The sequence below is a fragment of the Balaenoptera borealis genome, assembly GCF_965194805.1.
Source record: "Balaenoptera borealis genome assembly, chromosome: 4".
NCBI classification, from domain to species: Eukaryota; Metazoa; Chordata; class Mammalia; order Artiodactyla; family Balaenopteridae; genus Balaenoptera; species Balaenoptera borealis.
Genome location: NC_138861.1, coordinates 116,505,358 through 116,524,520, shown reverse-complemented (window position 1 = coordinate 116,524,520; position 19,163 = coordinate 116,505,358). Strand labels below are relative to the sequence as shown.

General features: G+C 35.4%; 1 protein-coding gene across 5 annotated transcripts in view; it reads right to left on the bottom strand.

The window, feature by feature from the left end:
• The window catches only part of TET2 (tet methylcytosine dioxygenase 2), a 148,112-nt gene that overhangs the window by 51,493 nt on the left and 77,456 nt on the right, over positions 1-19,163 (bottom strand). The gene's annotated exons all lie outside the window — the stretch shown is intronic.

The window sequence follows — 19,163 nt, the reverse complement described above, 5'->3', positions numbered from 1 at the left end:
AGTAGTTCTCAAACTCTACCCAAATACACCTGGAAGATAAGGCACAGTCTCTGCAGAGTTGACATTCCAGGGGAGGGGGGAGGGGTGCAAGTGTAGTTTATAAAATGCCTTTTCTAAGTGATTCTATATTTTCCTCTACAATATCTGGCCACCTACTTCTTTTGAGAATTCCTGCCTAATATAAATGGTTTTTCATATGCAGGTGTCTATTTTTCTGTCCTCCTACTTCCTCCCACAGATTATACTCCAACTATAACAACAGCTTATAAATACCCAAACATTGTAAGCTGTTTCAGACCTCCATGCTGTTGTATTATCTGCCTAGAAGGCCTTCTTAGTCCTCTTACTGTGCCCTGTGACTCCTGTGTCTGGCTACAACTGTCTCAGATCACCTCCCCTAGAATTTTTTCCTTGATTTTCCAAAAGAATTACTCACTCCCAGTTTTATCCTGTTTTTTGATCTTGTATATGGTCTACTGCTGAGCATATCACATTCAACTGTATTTTGTTTACTCTCTCTCACTGGACTGTGAATTCCTTAAAAATATCCTACTCTGGGACTTCCCTGGTGGCGCAGTGGTTGAGAATCTGCCTGCCAATGCAGGGGACACGGGTTCGAGCTCTGGTCTGGGAAGATCCCACATGCCGCGGAGCAACTAGGCCCGTGAGCCACAATTACTGAGCCTGCACGTCTGGAGCCTGTGCTCCGCAACAGGAGAGGCCGCGATAGTGAGAGGCCCGCGCACCGCGATGAAGAGTGGCCCCCGCTTGCCGCAACTGGAGAAAGCCCTCGCACAGAAATGAAGACTCAACACAGCCAAAAATAAATAAATAAATAAAATAAATAAAAAATAAAAATAAAGGAATTCCTTTAAAAAAGAAAAAGTAAAATATCCTACTCTGTTTATTTTTGTGCTTAGACTGAGTATCCAATCAGTTTCACCAGATTGATATAAATTTGCTCATCTTGTGATCATTTCTTTATTCAGTCATTCATTCAAACATTTTTGAGATCAATACTGATGGAGATTTCAAAGTCCAAATGATAGGGAAAGCAGGAAGAAATGGGCACTAAAAAAGCAAAAATAATCCATTATATAAAGTGAATGCTGCCCCATTCATTATAGAGTCCTGCTTTATTTTCCCACAGTTTTTCTCATTAAATTTATTTTAAGGCTATAAGTAGAAAAAAAAAATCAAGACTATTTTCCCTTTGGGCTATAAAAAAGCTCTATTAAAATAGCCATTGCTTACTAACCAAGAAAAATGAAACAGAGGAAGAAACAAACACTGGGAAGCAACACTAAAGTTATCATTTGCAGAGAATAAGATTGTATACTGGCCAACTAAGAGAATCAACTGAAAAACTGTTACAGATGACAGTAAAGTAGCTAGAATAAAAATCAACAGCCAGTCAGAAGCTATGGTGGAATAAAAAACTGTAATAGAAAAAATATTTTAAAAATACTAAGAATAAACTTAAAAAGAAATGTGAAAGACCTATCTGAATAAAACGTTAAAACAATACTGAGGGATACACAAACACGAAAACAAAACAAGTAGAAAGATATAATATGTTCTTGTATAGTTGTCAAATTAATCTATTCATTTAATGTATTTTCATAAAAATACTATAAGAATGGGTTGAGGAATTAAGAAGCTGACTCTAAAGTTCATGTGGAAAAATAAACAAACTGGATAACCAGGAATAATCTGAAAGAGAATCATAATGGGGCTTGGGCAGGGCGGGAGCCAAATGGAAAGATAATAAAAAGCAACAAAAGCTCTACTGTACTTAAAACAGCTTGTACTTGCACATAAATAGATAATAGAGTGTTTATAAGACCAATGGAATAGAATAGAATGTCCAGAAATAGATTCAAACACACATAGAAATATAGTATGAGGTAATGATGGCATTTCAAATAAATATATTAGAACAATGGAATAGTTTTCTGAAAAAATGATACAGTTGGATCGGTCCCTTACATCTTATACCAAAATGTATTCTAGATGGATTTAAATTCTGAATATGGAAAACAAAACCCTAAAAAAATTAAAAACAGCCTGAGAAAACTTAAAAAAAACAATCTAATGACTGGACAAGTTCTTTGTGACACAAAATCTAGAAGCCATAAAAGATGAGGAAGTTCAATAAAATTTGTGCATGTAAAAATAAACCCATAGCAAAGTTAAAAGTTACATAATACTTAATATATAGGACTCATACAAATTGACAGGGAAAAGACCAACCATCAAACAGGAAAAATGAGCCAAGGACATGGACAGTTCACAGAAAATGAAATGCAAGTGGCTGTTAAATATTTTTAAAATGTCCATCATAACTTATAAAAAGAAATGCAAATTAAGACTGCAACAAGATACAGTTTTTTTTTTCAAATTGGCAACGAACAAAAACTTTAATAATACACTACATTGGCAAGCATATGGGGGAAACAGACATGCTGTCGCATGGTTCTCAGGAGCCAAAACTAATACAAATACCATACAGGAGGATTTAGCAATATCTACAGAATTTCGTAGAAACTTCCTTTGATCCTTCAGTTTTAAACTCTCATCTAACAAATATGCACATATTTGTTAAGCCATGTATGCACAGTGTTTTGCACTAGCAAAGTTTGGAAACAACCTATATTTTCAGATGAAGTATTTCCAAGTAATTAAATGAAATAAAGAAAGCTGCAGAACAGTATGTTTAAGAATGCCACAACCTGTACCTTTACAAAAATAAAAATAAAATCAGCTCTGGGAGAATATACAACAAACTGGTTATAATACTTTGCCTCCAGGAAAAGGAATGGAGAGGCTGGAGAATAGCACTGAGAGGGAGATTGTTTTTAACTGTGTCATTTTGGAACTTTTAGGCATGTATATTAATAAATAAAACTTAAATCAAAAGGTCACAATTCCTAATGACAAATAAAAATAACAGAACAAAGTGATATCTTTATTTCTGCTAGACCTACCTCCTCTCAAATGTTAAGAGATGGGCTAGATGTGCACAGTCACTAGTCACAAATGGCCAGTGAGCCTTTGAAACGTGCTTAGTCCAAACTGAGATGTTCTGTAAGTATATATACATACTGGATTTCAAAGACCTTAGTGTGGACCAAAAAACATAAAATAACTCAATTTTTAAAAATGTTTATTACATGCTGAATCAATGCTATATTGGACATAATAAGTAAAAAATATATCATTAAATTTCATGTGTTTCTTTTTACTTGTTTTAATGTCAGTACTGGAAAATTTTAAATGCGGTATGTGGCTTATGTTGTATTTCTATTGGGTAGCTCTGAGCTAAACTAATACTCTTAATTATCAATAACCTTTCATAAAAAAAACCTTTGGTTTCCAGAATCATGAAAATTGATTTGTAGTCTTTGATGTAAGGAGCTTCTCCAAAATCAGGGGCATTACCACTTTTCAAAAATTAAGAAGCATAGGAGAGTGGCCAAGATGGTGAAACAGAAGGACCCTAACATCACCTCCTCTTAAGAGCACACCAAAATCACAACAATCTGCAGAAAAACCATCCTTGAAAAAGACTGAAACCTACCAGAAAAGATCCTCTACAGCTAAAGACATAAAGACGGAGCCACAAAGAGACTGGTAGAAGAGGCGAACTTCCAATGTAATCAAATCCCATACCCCCCCCCAAGGTGAATGACCCACAAACTGGAGAATAATTATATTACAGAGGTTCTCCCACAGGAGTGAGAGTTCTGAGCCCCTCAGCCTGGGGGTCCAGCACAGGGAAGAGGAGCCCCCCAGAGCATTTGGTTTTGAAGGCCAGCAGGGCTTGACTGCAGGAGCTCCCCAGGATTGGGGGAAATAGAGGCTTCACTCTTAAAGGGTGCACACAAAATCTCATGTGCACCGGGACCCAGGGCAAAAGCAGCAATTTGATAGGAGCCTGGGACAGACCTATCTGCTGGTCTTGAAGGAACTCCTGGGGACTGGTGGTGGATAGAGAGGGGGGAATTCATCTGCATGAGCTCTCCCAGAGACTGACATTTTGGCACCAAGACCCTGCCCCACTCAATAGCCTTCAGGCTCCAGTGCTGGGACGCCTCAGGCCAAACAACTAACTGGGTGGGAACACAGCCCCACCCATCAGCAGACAGGCTGCCTAAAGACTTCCTTAGCCCACAGCCTAGAGAATGGGGGAAAATATTTGCAAAGGATGCAACAAGGGTTTAATTTCCAAAATGTACAAACAGCTCATATAGCTTAATTAAAAAAAAAAAAAAAAATCTCAAGCAACCCAATAAAAAAGTGGGCAGAAGACCTAAATAGACATTTCTCCAAAGAGGATATACAAATGGTCAATAGGCACATGCAAAAATGCTCAACATCGCTAATTATTAGAGAAATGCAAATCAAAACTACAATGAAGTTTCACCTCACACAGGTCAGAATGGCCATCATCAAAAAGTCTACAAATAATAAATGCTAGAGGGGGTGTGGAGAAAAGGGAACCCTTCTACACTGTTGGTGGGAATGTAAATTGGTATAGCCACTATGGAGAACAGTATGCAGGGTCCTTAAAAAACTAAAAATAGAAGAACTACCACATGATACAGCAGTCCCACTCCTGGGCATATATCCAGAGAAAACTCTAATTCGAAAAGATACGTGCACCCCAATGTTAACAGCAGCACTATTTACAATAGCCAAGACATGGAAGCAACCTAAATGTCCATCGACAGATGAATGGATAAAGAAGATGTGGTACATATATACAATGGAATACTACTCAGGCATTAAAAAAGAATGAAATAATGTCAGCAACATGGATGGGACCTAGAGATTATCATATACTAAGTGAAGTAAGTCAGACAGAGAAAGACAAATATCATATGGTGTTACTTATAAGTGGAATCTTAAAAAATGATACAAATGAACTTATTTACAAAACAGAAATAGGCTCACAAACTTATGGCTACCAAAGGGAATAGCAGGGGGGTGGGGGTGGAAGGGTGGGGTAGGGGAGATTGGGATGTACACACTACTATATATAAAATAGGTAAACAAGGACCTAACATATAGTACGAGGAACTAGACTCACTGTCCTAGAATAACCTATAGTGGAAAAGCATCTGAAAAAGAATATATATATATGTATGTATGTGTATAACTTAATCACTTTGCTGTACATTTGACACTAACACAACACTGTAAAATAACTATACTTCAATTTAAATAATTAAGTAAGAAGCATAGACATAAGCTTAGATAATTCTTCATAGACTAGGTCAATTAGCTTTCTAAACACTACAGCAAAAAATGCTTCCCTTTGGCAACTGTAAAATTGATTTACACATATACCAAACAAAATGTATTTACTTGTACATTATGTTGTTATATATTATATAAAACTTGTAGTCTCTGTATACAATATATATTGTCCTACTTAATTTTTTAGATAAAAATATTTATATATAAAGTATTTAACATATTACTCTCTATTATGATCCATACCACATAATTTGGACATTCTTCAAAGTGTCAAGGGCAGAATTACAATGGAAGGAGTTTGCAAATCTTTTATGAGCATAATAATAGCTTCTAAGAAGAATGAAGGTGACTTAAATGAAATTTTTTTCAATATGGAGTTTTAAACACAATAGCCATTTTTAAACACTAATTTAATTCTATTATTAGAACTATTCTGTCCATGACAGCAATTCCTTTACTGAATACAACCATCAGATGTAAAAAGTTACATGGTTAACTTTTTCAGGGAGGACAGGAAAATTGTATATTATCTTTCCATTTTTGGATGAGGATAACTTGTTATTTGAGGATTATTTGTTATTGGTCTATGAATCTAATTCAGAATATTTAAACCAATAAAGTGCCATTTTAGAGCGAGAAAAAAGAAATATTTTCTTTGACTTCAGTATGGCCAAACCACACTTTTTGTGTATACGCCCCAGAATATTACACAATCCAGTAACCTTCTTGCAACAGCACTCTTATAATCACCTAGTGCTTTTATACTGATATTGGAAGCATTATGTATTTTTAATGAAAAAAGAAAGAAATGAGACCTGTTCATTTTGATCACTGTAGAAATACTGAAAAAGCTTTCATGCTATAAGTTTTACAGTGTCTATAAATAGACAAAGTTTTTTCAAGCTTACAAAAGTCAATAATTTACATATAAGACAAAAAAATCTTCCAAGATAATTTTTTGTAGATATCTACCTGCTAATCTGTGAAAATAGAGTTAACAGGCTATTTTTACAAATTGAGGGGAATAGGGAAACTTTCTCCATAGTTTAACTACGTTTTTTTTTTTTTGAATGAATGTACATTTTTGCTATAGAGATATTTTTGTGTGGCATTCCTTTTGCTCCTCAGAGACTAAGAACAGAAATAGAGTTTTTATTCATTCATATCTGCTCTTTTACATGACTGATATCAGAAATATTTTGAATTCTCATAATTGATTTGAGATTCAAATGAAATATCCTTCATTTTTTCCTACACTAGAGAACATATAATTAATATGATGTATAGTACTAATCAGGATACTATTCCATTGTGAAACTGTTCAATTTTTTTTTTATTGGAGTATAATTACTTTAGAATGTTGTGTTGGTTTCTGCTGTACCACAAAGTGATACAGCTATATGTGTACATATATCCCCTCCCTCTTGGACCTCCCTCCCCCCCATCCCACCCATCTAGGTTATCACAGAGCACCAAGCTGAGCTCCCTGTGCTATAGAGCAGATTCCCACTAGCTACCTATTTTACACATGGTAGGGTATGTCAATCCTAATCTCCCAGTTCGTCCTACCCTCCCCTTCCCCACCATGTCCACATGTCAGTTCTCTACATCTGCGTCTCTATTCCTGCCTTGCAAACAGGTTCATCTGTAGCATTTTTCTAGATTCCACATATATGCACTGATGTACGATATTTGTTTTTCTCTTTCTGACTTACTTCACTCTGCATGACAGGCTCTAGGCCCATCCACATTTCTACAAATGACCCAATTTCCTTCCTTTTTATGGCTGAGTAATATTGCATTGTATATATGTACCATACCTTCTTTATCCATTCACCTGTCGTTGGACATTTAGGTTGTTTCCAACCTGGCTACTGTAAATAGTGCTGCAATGAACATTGTGGTACATGTGTCTTTTTGAATTATGGTTTTCTCAGGGTATATGCCCAGTAGTGGGATTGCTGGGTCATATGGTAATTATATTTTTAGTGTTTTAAGGAACCTCCATACTGTTAACAGTATTCAAATGTTTTTAAAGTAATGCCAGCTCTTGGAGGTTTGTATATGGTAATTTATACCAAATAAAATTGTAATATAGTTAATGCCAAATAAATTTATATCTCTAAAAATCAGGAGAGAGAATTTTCATTTTAGAACAAGACTCAATTTTTACAATAGGGACAATGACTCACCTACAAGGACACTGGCCAATCAAAACTAAGGCACTAATATTTTCTTAAAACTGTTATGAAATTTCTATGCAAGGGCATAGGCAGAAGAGCCTTTGGTAAACCTGGAAAGGATGCTTGGTTAAGCTTACCCGGTGATGTTTTTCATGGTGTCAACACTTGATGTTATAGCATTTAGTTACAGTTTTAAAGTGAACAGCGAGCTTTTAACATATTCCTTCAGAGATGTTCTTACAGATGATGGCTGATTTCAAGCTATCAACCGCCAGCTCACAAAATTCCTGAAAACTTCACAATCTGCTCTTGCAAACTGTTAAGAGCTGGTTCTAGGTACACTACTGTTAGGGCTACCAAAATATTAACAAATCATATTTCTTTCTTTTCTTCTTTTTTGGAAATAGAATGAAAGCTCCCCAGGAACAAATACATGCCATACTAGTTGGGTAGTCTTCCTTGTTTCCAGAATAGTAGTGGACAAAGCGCTCTTGCCCATAGAATTACTGAACAGCATTTTAAACTTTTGGGAGGCTAAGAAATTTTAAAATTACTTATTCAAAATGAGTGATAAATGTGAAGTTCATGGTTGTAACAATGTACAAAACATTTCAGAGCATAAGAAAGTATCTAGTTTCACTCTCTCATTTTACAGATGTAAAAACTGAGCAATTTGCTCAAGTTAGGCATCAAAATAATTGCTCCCACAGGGTCTAGACTGGCAGCTGCACAGAAGCTCTTCCTGCCACATAATATTAAGAAAAATGCATAATTCAAGGAGTAGGTTTTATTTTGTTAATAAATTCACATTTTGCCAACATTTTAGTTTTTTTCAGGCTTAGATAAAAAAATAAAGTATTCTTTTTACATATCTGTAGGATTGTATTTATTAGCATGATTAAAGGCATTGTGCATGTATTTCATCAAGGTATTGTTTCTTTGTGTGAATTGGAATAGAACAAAAAAGAAGATGTAAACATTTAGTACATGGAAGTTGCCACAGAGTTACTCTGATTCCTTCCTTGCTACCTTTCTAGATTACCTTTTTAATTGACGCTGGGATGCTGATGATTTTTCTCTAAAATATCCGAGCACACTTTATAAATTTTCCCTAGTAATGTCATTGAGAGAACTGGAGCTCAACTTGCATTAGTTCATTTGTGTATTCAGTCTAGCATCAGTTGAATCCCCACTCAGTGCAAGTGCTTTGGGGTGGAGCAAAGACAAAGAGGCACAGGTTCTGCACTGCCCCGGACTGTGGTTACGGTGACACATTGTGACTGTTCAAGTGCCACAGGAGTACAGGAGAGGGGAAAAGCACTTCCAGCTGTCAGGGTCTGCATGACATCAACCCAGATTTCTCTCATGAAATTTAACTTCATTTCCCTCTTACCATAACAAGAGAGAAATACATGTCCCACTAAGTTTTAAAAGAATGACAATGAGTGTTCGCCAAACATATTTATCGACATCAGTGAGGCAGAAGAACTAGTGTCCTAAGTAGAATGCATATATATCAGTAGTTACCAGGTACAGAGGAGACTATGTAAAAAACTCAAAGCGTTTTTAAAAAAACTAGTAATGTTCAATAAATGACTTATGGAAACTTTTCTGGCTATTGATTCCTTAATTTAGGAAAAGACATGGCATATATTCATCTGCTTTAACTGCTCTGTTATCTTCCCTAATCAAAATGTAATAAGTAACTCATTACTTAAATTGTATACACACACACATACACGCACTGTTTTTGATTATGTGGTAAAGCATGAAGTTTCTTTATAGGTTTACCTAAAAGGCTTAAACTTAAACTTTAAGAATGTGACTTAAACTTTAAGAATGGACTAAATATAACACTCAAATTCTAAAACCAGCTTTGGCATTTTGTCAAAGCCTAAAGAGGCAGTTTTAGAAATTATTTACCTAAACGGCAGGTGTTAATTAAATCACAGTTCAAAATGTCATAATTTAGATCTTACTAGTCATATTATTTATGTTTATCCCTTTATTCTAACAGTCTAATATACCCCATGAAGTATGGCCTTCTAAGGAACCAAAAAGAGTAGTTTTGTCTGCTATAAATACCACCAATTTTTTTTTTTTTTCTGGAAATTCTAAAGGTCAAATTATAACCAGGTAATAGAAATGTGCAAGAATATGTTATGGTCACTCTGTGATTTCAGCTAATGCTCCTGAATGATTTTTCATAAGCTATTAGGGAGAGGGAGAGAAAGAAATATATTGAGACAGAGCTTGAGAACTTTAAGTAAAAATGCCAAGTATGTCAACCTGCATCCTCAGTGTCAGAGGTACACGTTTATGAAGTCTGTTTATCTCAGTCGGAAATACTAGCCTTTTGACTAGTAGCTAACATTTTGGTTTCCTAAGACCAAAACAGGTTTTAGCCACAGCAGTTTTCCTTTGGTATTTGATTTTGTTCCTTCTCCCGCCTCTCTGACAATAATTTATTATGAATTCAAGTCACATCGGCAGCATCTGTGAAACAATTACTGCATCTAGGACTGACTCTGCAGTCTAATCCATCATAATTATGACAGGCCTCTTTGAAGATGCTGTGATGCATGACTTAAAAATAGCACATTAGTGTGCAAGTGGATCAGCATCTCATTTCACCAATACGCATGTAGGGTTATAATTTAGCTCAACACCATTTGACTCTGAATCACTTGAGAATGGTGGCTGCATCTCTCACCGCATAAAGCTGTAGACGATGCTCAGAATTTGTGAAGCGGGCTTTTACTTTTTGGTTTATTGATTTTGTTGGTGGTGCACTAGGAGAAAAAAAAATACACATCATTTAAATCTCATGTCAGCTTTTTCCAAGGAGACAAAAGAGTCAATTTATAGATCTGTATAGCTGCCATAAGGCAATAATTGTTTTATAAAAAATCTTTGACTTCATGTTCTAATACTGAAAGTATATAAAATACTCTGCCATCATCAGATGAGTCCTGTTTACTGATACATGCACACTGTTGGGGATAAATTCTTAAGACTAGTTACTTGCGAGGACTGTATCTACTAAAGTACAGGTGTCTCAACGTCAACCTTAGGAGATTACTATATATGTCTCTATCACCTCCATGACAGGCTTTGCCCCTACTGTAATTCTGGTGTTAGGAATTAATTAGTTCCTGACATGGAAAACACTGAGTAAAGATGATATATTTGACTACACTTCCTGCGTAGATGGCACTATTTTCCAAAACTATTATAGATTCTTCCTACCAAAATGGGAGATAATTTGTGTCAACTACACATTTATTTCAAGATATGTGTAGGACAATGGGCCTGTTTTGTCTATTGAATGTCCCTGTGGGTAGTGCTCTAAAATCCTGACAAATTTCAATACTTATCTTCTGCATCTGTCAAATTCCCTCCACTTAGTTTGACTTTCTTTCTTAATATATAATATTAGTATGGTTAAGTCCCACTCTGGAAGTAAGCAAAGTGTTTGTTATAGGGCCTAACTTATGAAGTTCAAAATTATTTAATTTAATATTAACATTAGTTTAATATTAGAGCTAAAATTTTTAAGGAAAACAATCTATCCAAAACATATTTTCAACAGCTAACTTTATGTATCCAAACTACATGTTAAGCATGGAACATAATGCATTATGTATGCATTAAATATGGAGACTATAAGGTGAATTAATATTTTTACTGCAAAACTGACTTTTCTATTTCTCATCTTGTAAGAGCTTTCAATTTTATTATTAAGAAATCTCTTAAGATGTACTTATCTTGGAAGAAAAAAAAAACCAGTGAACACACAAGCCTGTCAAAATCTCAAAGAAAGTTCCTGCATTTCCAGAAGTTCATTAATAAGTAGCTACACACACGACAAGCACTTGCTTTGCTCCTGCTGTGTGTTGCACATGGTTATAGGAGAGACCTTGTCCGGTTTTTCATAATCCTCAGTAGAAACTATATAATTCCAATGCTTGAAGTTTTAAAATGTGTTTCTTATCTTAAAATAACAGTATAGACACAATTTAATAACAAATAGATTATTTAAGGGAGGAAAGTCAGGAGAAATGTCACTGAAGATTAGAGAGGAGGCGTACAGACAGAAGTCTGCATGTAAGATGTGGACAACTGACAGTTTAGAAATAAATCTGCTTGCAGTTTGCAACTCTAGTCAACTAGTTTCCCAGCTGGTAAGATGGGCACGCTCTTTTGTCAGTTTTCAATTATCCACGTATCTGTTAATCCTGGGATTGTTTCTAGAACTGGGCTTATTCCTGGTCTCTAACTCTCACCAAACTAATATGTGCTGAGGGAAAAGATCATCAAACATAATCATAAATATCATTTGTCACAAGCGTTGTTTCTCATAAATTATAAAAGTTATTCACACTTTTCAGTTTCAGTCCACTCATAATTAGAATGGTTAATTGTGAGCTGGTTACTCTTACTAGGACACTAGTGTACTCTTATTAGAATACACTCTATACAATGCTTGACATTTTCAATTAAAAAAATGTATTACAGGGCTTCCCTGGTGGCTCAGTGGTTAAGAATCCGCCTGCCAATGCAGAGAACACGGGTTCAAGCCCTGGTTGGGGAAGATCGCACATGCCACGGAGCAACTAAGCCCGTGCGCCACAACTACTGAGCTTGTGCTCTAGAGTCCGTGAGCCACAACTACCAAAGCCCGCGTGCCTAGAGCCCGTGCTCCGCAACAAGAGAAGCCACCGCAATGAGAAGCCCACGCACCACAACAAAGAGTAGCCCCCGCTCGCGGCAACTAGAGAAAGCCTGCGCGCAGCAACGAAGACCCAACGCAGACAAAAATAAATAAATATAATTTAAAAATAAAATAAAGTAAAATAAAATAGAAAAAAAAATGTATTACAGAAACTGTAGTTGTTTGTGTTTGATCCTGCTGGTATCCTATCTGAGAATCTGTCCAGTGGACAAGCATACTCCAGCACAAAGAGGCTGTAGGGTGGACTCTCTGTAGGCAAAGCTGAAGTGGGTGTGGCGATAAAAGACACAAAGAGAAGACAGACTTCCTGGTCAGGGAGCAGTGCAGCAAGAGCCCCTGCAGGCCCCTTTGAAGAACCCATGTGTGCCAAGAGAGAGCCAGTACTTGGATGCCTGCCCCATAGAGGGCATCCAATGGCTAGTCAATGTCAACCACCAAAGTAGCAACATTCAAAGTCCTGCAGCCTTGTTCAGGTGAATAAGGAACCTTAAGCTTTTTTCATCCTTCCTCCTAGTGGCTGGTGTTTAAAAGAGAGGGGGCAGGGGCAGAGATATTCAGAGTGAGACTCTCCAAGTGTTGGAGCCAGAGGTTAAGACTGTGTTGGGGGAAGAAGAGTACTGAATCAGGCTTCACTGGAGACTTTGAAGATGAATAGGGCTGAGTTTCAAAGACTAGAATAAAACTGTTCTAATTACCAGAAAATGCTGTAAAAAGTACAGAGTCTAGTCAAGAAGACACCATAGGGATAGTAGGGCAGGAAGGACAATATCATAGTATGTTTGGGTAAATTACAGGGAAAAATGCTTTCATTTTTATACCCTGGAGTATGACTTTTCCAATAAAACTGTCACATAAATCCAACAAAACAATTTCTAGTAATATAAAAGAACTTTATGTAATTTCTGACAGGGTTCATAATCATGCAATGTTTTTATATAATGACAGGCAGAGGCATAAAAATAAAATGTCGATTCTTTCATTTTTCTTTCATTCAAATGTATTCATTCTTTGATTCAACAAATAGTTATTGAACGTATCCTATGCCTATGTGCTAGGCACTGTTGTAGACAATAGCAGTACACCACTGAGCAAAAGAAACAAACAGCCCTGCCCTCTTGGATCTGATATTCTACTGGGGAGAGAAACAATAATAAGGAATAAACTGTATGGTACAGTAAGAAGATGTTGAGTGCTAAAGGAAAAATAAAGAAATAATAGGGCAGGGGACGGAGGCATCAGGAGTACCAGGGAGGGTCTGCAGTTTGCTGTATTAGATACTACAGTCAGAGCAAGTCTCATTGAGACAGTGAGATCTGAACATAGTCTTGGAGCCAAATTATATAAGAAACATCCAATTCACCAAGATGATCTTAACTAATCATTGTGTGAAACTGTATTATTGGATACACTAGCCCGTGTCTTGAGCCCTAAAATCAAGAATGGAAAAAGAAACAAAACTACCAAGATGTAGAAGATAACTATATTAGAGTCACCTAAGTTGTCACAACCCCAGGGGACTTTAAAGTATTATTGTGAAACGAATTAATAACATACCTAACATTTATAGAAAAACTTCATACTAGGGATCTTTGCAACACAGGCATTTTGGCATTTGTGCACTGTGTTGTATTCATGAAATCTGCTCCTTCTCAAAGGTGTTTTGTTCCCTAACAGTGCCTCAGAAGGCATGCCATCTGTGTTTCTGAGAAGTTTTATACAACTTTGAACAGCTCCATCCTCATAGCAATCTAGTCCTAATCTGCTACAGTTACTATGACAACCTAGTCATTTGTTTTCTTTCTATTTTGAAACAATCTGATTATTTTGGTTCAGTTAACTTGTAGGGGGTTACAAAGTTATACTTGAGGGTAAAATGAATATTCTATGAAAAGATTAATACTGGAGATGCTATTAAACCCATTACCCATCAATGGGCTATCGATTTAAGATACTTCAATAGTCCTAAAGAAAACCGCCAACATTATTTCATAATATAAGTAAAATAATTTTTGTCCATCAGGAAAAAAAAGTAAAAGAGATTTTCTAGTGGGTAAAGCATTTGGAAAATGAGAAACATCAACTATTTGATGTTATTTTAAAAGATTATATTTTAAAAGATTATATAACCATGTGTTCACCAGAAACATGTTCCCATATGTTAAGAAGGTTACTCTCATCTTCTTTGATCTTCTGTGTTCTGTTAGAAGATCTGATGAACACTTTATATTGCCCAAAATTATAGTGTACATTTTAACTGGTATCAGAATAGAAATAAAAAGACTATAAATGTTTTTCCTCAAAAAGGTTCTTACTTCTGGAAACACAATCTAAGGGATCCAAAAGTAGTATTAAATATATTCTCTATCATTAAGAATTTTTAATTACTAAATTGGCTGGAGAAGACCTACACATACAAGACCAGCTATTCAGATCTAGTCCTGGATATAGATTTTTGAGCAAGTCACAACCTCTGTGTATCACAATTAAAGAAAAAACAAAAACAAAACCAAAAACAACCTCAATTATAATCTGAGGAAAATGAAAATGATTATGTCTAAGATCTTTCTGAGTGCTAAAATGATACGATTCTCTAAAATTGGCAATGATAAATATCTACTGGGGTCTCACTGAAATAAGTCATCACAAAGACTACTCTTGGCCTGGAAAGTATACTTTTCACCTCATTTTACCAATAAGTAAGTAGAAGCTAAGAGCAAAGAAGCCTGGCATAGCTAACACAGGGCAGATGTAGGTATGAAACACAGACCTGTCAACCTCTGAGCCAAAGTGTGGCTAGATGGGGGTGGTAGTCCAGGGCAGAGAAGCAGGTTTAGCATGCTTATGGTTATATAAGCACTCCATATACTGGGAAGAGAAAGTTTGGATTGGCCAATATGAGTACAGTCACTAGGCGAGCAAATTCTTCTACAGGCGATGATGGCTAAGCTTTCTTCATTGAGGTCTAGTTAAAAAAATATTCCTTAAACTCTCCAAGTCCAAGAAACACTGGGCACCCTGAATGCAAATATCAATACTTTGGACAATGCACGTAAATCATATTTTGATCACTAGAAATGTGAATTTCTGATTATGAATTGAGAAATACATAAATTTGTTTAAACATCAACCTCATGTGCATTTGATTAAAACAAATCACTTTCCCTCAATCCAATCAACTCTGAGAGAAAGATAAAATTGGGTTTCTGGATTTTCAAATTAAGGAGCAGAATCTGGGCAGTGGTGTCCATCCCAAAATGATACCTTCTTCACATCTCTATCAAGTCTCTTTATAAGTGCATTGCTAAATACGCTAGAGATTAGTCCGTACATATAGGTGGAAGAACACAAATAAACAACCACATTATAGCAACCAGGTCACATCATATGTGATATATAAAGCACTAGTTCTATTGGCTATTAATATGTATTTTTTTTAAAAGGAAAGACCAGGCTGAGAGAGAATAAGTAAGGAAAACTGGGTTACAAATAAATTTCAAACTTTAATGAAAGCCCTCAAAGCCTTTAATATGATTCTGGGATCCCTAAAAAGGTAATGTGTGTGTATGGCATTTCCCAGACATACCTTGAGTACAGAATCACAGTTTACAGAGTAACCTGCGAAACCAACATCCCATGGAATAGCACACACTGGAAAACCCTAATTCAGATATATATGATGATTTTATGCAGTTTTAATATGTACATGGATCTTGAGGCATTGATGAGAACTTGTGGTCTAGCAGAATATAAATTCATATCCACAACTTAGGTGTAAAGAGCTCTGTGTCCATCTCTGAAAGCCAAAGACATGCACATATGCAAGTCTTGCTTTAACTTCAAATTAAACATGTAAAAACTATTTTCCCTGTCTAATTTCTTCCAATAACATTACCATTCTAATATTTAAACTCTTCCTTAGAAAGGGCTCTTGGCTTTAGCTCAAAATCTCTTCTATCCTGATGAAAATATTCAGAAATGGCTACAAAATCTCAAAACAAAATGTTTTGAAACAGTGACTCAAAACTCTGTAACTAATGGCAACAAATCTTTCTTTGTAATTTTAAGACTAGCAGTCATTTAATTAATGCCAAAAGTGATTTACATCATACATACATATTTTAAGAGATGAATACTTGGTTTTAAGATTAAATCTTATAAACATAGCCTTTGTGATGTCTGTGCTCCCACCTGCCACATCAAGAAAGCCACTCCTAATTGTCCATCACATAAAAATGTAGTGGAAGCATGCAGACTGACACAAGGCAAGTTTTTATGTACTAAGTTTAAATAATAGAAATAAAATCAGATTAGAGTTGAGAAACTACAGTAATATAAAGAATCCAATTAAGGGTAATATTGAATAAAATAGGAATAGGAAACTTAGGTTTTCATATTATCTTCTAAACATCAAAAGTGCCAATATGCTCATATATTAAAGAGAAATAATTCTCCTATCAAAGATTTCTTCAGCCTTGAAATGAACAATTAAACTTTTGATAACATGACCACAAAACTCCTGTTTCTTTCTAAATGCTTCCAAATATGCTGTGTATTAGACAGAGTACAGTCTTTAGCACTAGTGTTGAATACAGTATAAAACAATCTTGAAGCATAATTTTAAAAATAAAATAAAGACAAACAGGAAAATTCAGATTCCCGGCAGAAATTTTACTTATATTAAACTATCCTACTTTGCTCTAATACTCAGAAATTGCTAATTGTTTTGTGTGTGAGCTAAATAGACCATTTAAGTTATGTCTATAAAGTTAAGAGAAAGGTTGCTCTCAGGGTGTAATGTAGCATTGCACTGATGTAAATCTTCATAGGGCATGTGGGAAAGATAAGAAGAAAAAAAAATTAAAAAAAAAAAAAAAGGATTGTAAACTCACTAAATCTAAACATTGAGAAAAACTAAAAATATACTTCCACTATGTCTGTATCAAAAATGCTATTTGAATTCAAAATAAGACCTAATTACCTACAAAGTAATTTCCATACAACCAGAGCATTATTTAGGGGATATCACAAATTCACATGTCACACCAAAGGATGCATTAAAGGTTGATTTGGCTAATGATGTGCACAATAAACATAGTTATATCTGTTATCATGACTATAACTAAATCTGCTAAAAGATGAATTAGCTTTTTGTTTGAAAATAATTTCAAATTAATAGATCAGTGAATAATCCAAGTTCACGGCATTTTCATAGGAAAAAAATAGAATTTTCTAGAGAAAAAATCTAATAGAAAATATCATACATTTTCTGCCTTAGCTTGTATCAAATTGTCATGTTTATACTTCAACTATATTTGAATATGGTATATGCAATATAAATCTGAAGCAACGTACATTTAAAATGTCACCAACCCTCTAAAAGTTGTAGCTTTTCCTTGTTCCCTTTCCATCTTTCAGTGGGAATAAGCACTCTGACTTTGTCATCTTATAAACATGGTACCATAAGATAAGTCTCCAGTTAAAATACACACTGAATTAGGATGAAGAAAAAGAACTTCTCAGATTAATTTATAAAGGTTACAGAATTGTAGTAACCAGAAGTACCAACATTTCCGTGAGAATTATAGAGAAATAAACACATTTGAAACATCCATTTGTTTTAGTCTTTGGTTTTAAAAATACTGATTTCCACTCTACTTGTCCTCTTTCATCTCCCCCAGAAACTCTAACGAAACTCCAAGTCCACTAATTCTTATATTCAAAGTGTACAAATGTTTTACACAGTCTTCTAAACCCATGGTTAGCAATAAGATCATAAAATACTCTGAAGCAAAATTAATTTTATTTGAGGGGAGAACAATGAGTAGAAAGAAACAATGGTTAGTCTCCTAATGGGAAAATTACTTTAGTCACATATGGAGAAAACAGAACTCTGAATTGTCAGACTTCTCTATTCAAAGGTATTGACTTATAGTTAAAATGTTCCTCAGGCCACCCATTTATGGCATTGCATAAAAATTCTACACCGTTCTGCTGAAAGAGGTTATGGGTTAGAATCCCAGAACTGAGTTGGCATTCTGGTCCCCTTTCAGTTTCTTACAATTCAAGGCAAACTCTTTCCCATGTTTAAATGTTCTCTTTGTGGCAAGAGGCAGCATGAAGAGATGGTGAAATCATTGCAGCCAAGAAAAAAAGAAAACTGGCTGATCTCATCTTAACTGCTGTTAATGCTTTGAGATGATGCTTAAAATGGCATTATTGAAGCAATGCTGGGAAAATGTTGTATTCCTTTCTGTTTCTTCATTCAGAATACTTTCAAAACTCTAAATCTTTCCTCAGAACCCACTCTGGCATTTCCACCTTTGGAAGACTGCCACAGAGCTACCAATCAAAGATGTTAAGTATCTCCAAGCTAATTTAAGCTTTAAATAATTGAAATTAAAATGTGCTGCATAAGAATTCAGGCTTTTTGGTAATAAATATAAGTCAAGAGTCACAAAGTTTAAAAAGCTCTTTCATTAATTTTCTTGAACATATATTTCATGATCTGGCAAGTGACCACAAGATGTTAGTATAGAGAGGAACTGAAATAACCCATTCAGTTTAAATGCTACTTACTTGAAGAATATTAGACTTTATTAAAAGGTCTCATGTGGCATTTTCTGTAAAAGTAAGCATTATATCTATATATTACTATACATGACAAACTTTTATGGTATACTTTTTGACACATACTTTCAAATCTGTAGTTCAACTCACCATTTATTGAGCCTGTGAGCTGAGTACGTGCTAGGTGCCATGAGAAACAAAATGATTGGTGACAGTGTTCTCAGGGAGCTTATACCTAATTTAGAGGTGGATCATAGAGTTATAAGAAGATACATGCAGGAATTCCCCAGCAGTCCAATGGTTAGGACTTGGCACTTTCACTGCCAGGGGCCTGGGTTCAATCCCTCGTCAGGGAACTAAGATCCTGCAAGCCACATGGCGTGGCCAAAAAATAAATAAATAAAAAAAGAAGATAA